We start from the raw sequence: 1,457 nt of genomic DNA, 5'->3' as shown, positions 1-1,457 counted from the left end.
AACACAAACCACGAAATCACGATTACTTCACTTACGGTTAAAAACAATATAAAAATAAGTAATCAAATGTGACTTTGTTGTTATAATAAATGTTACAATAACTTACCAGAATTCACCAATTTCCCGCCGAATTCCGTTTGAAGGGACTCAACGATACTCAGGACGGTAGGCGTACTTCCAAGCCGAAACTCTGAAACAGAAAATAAACATGTATTTTAAGTAATTACACAACGTTAAGAATAGTTACGTTACAAATGAACAATTATTGATCTCATGGTATGTCGCAAAGATTTCAAATTGAGTCAGAAATACGTAAACATTATATTTATTGGTACACAGTGAAACCAAAAAGTAATCGAATTAATTTGGGATTATTTAGTCTATATTGAATAAATATTGAAGGACAGTAACGATAGAGAGCTAAAGAAGGTACTAGTAATCAATATATATGAATAAAGATGAAAAGTAAATATCAAACACTCACTTTAGCACAAGCAAACGGCTCCTACGTCTTACTGCGTCACTTCTCCGAGACGAATAACACTTCGGTCACACTCGGCCGGTCTCGAGCAGTTCATTCGGCTATCTTCGGGTGATTGCGAGTAGCTGATTGGTCAGGCAGAGCGGTAGCTTCCCGCCTAATCGACTTGGCGGGAAAAAACATGTGCACGACTCGAGTTTAAAAGCCGAATGTAACACTTAACAAACTCCTTGAAGAATCTATATAGAAATATAAAAATTTCAACGAATTTCTCGCACAAAACTATACTAGGGTATATTTAAATTAAATAATTTTTAGTTAACAACCACCACGAACATTAACACATAGTCATTGTCTAATAATTTACAATAAAATAAAATTTATTCCACGTGAAATTTCATAAAACGATCCATCTTGCAAGTTTCTGTATATCTCGATTTCTATCTGTTATAATTATTAACAATTCGCATTGTAAAAAGGATGATATAATGTTGAACATCTTCCACCGAAGATGTGATTGTTATAAACATTGTAATATTAAACTTATTGTGAAATAAGTTAAATGAAATAAATCAAAAGCAATAAGACAAATGTCGATCAAAGAATTCCTATTGTTCTACAAATTTTTATGAATTCCTTGTTCAATACGCTATCAAGGCACATTTTCATTAAATAATATTTAGTTAACAATCGTCATAAACATTAAGACATAGTCATTGTTTAATAGTTTGCAATAAAGTAAAATTTATTACACGTAAAAGTTCATTACACGGTTCATATCTTGAAAGTTTCTGTATATTTCGATTTATATTTGTTATAAACAATAACAATTTGCATTACAAGACAGCTGACAGAATGTTTAACAATATTTCTCAGAGAGGTAATTGTTATAACAATTACCTTATTAGAAATAATAAATTAATCGAGAAATAATTTTTGGTGTGCTCGAGTTTCCAGTGCACTCAATGTTCGCGCA

This window comes from Dufourea novaeangliae, unplaced genomic scaffold (genome assembly GCF_001272555.1).
Source record: "Dufourea novaeangliae isolate 0120121106 unplaced genomic scaffold, ASM127255v1 scaffold56, whole genome shotgun sequence".
NCBI classification, from domain to species: Eukaryota; Metazoa; Arthropoda; class Insecta; order Hymenoptera; family Halictidae; genus Dufourea; species Dufourea novaeangliae.
The sequence above is the reverse complement of the archived record's forward strand: the minus strand, read 5'-3'. Positions refer to the sequence as shown.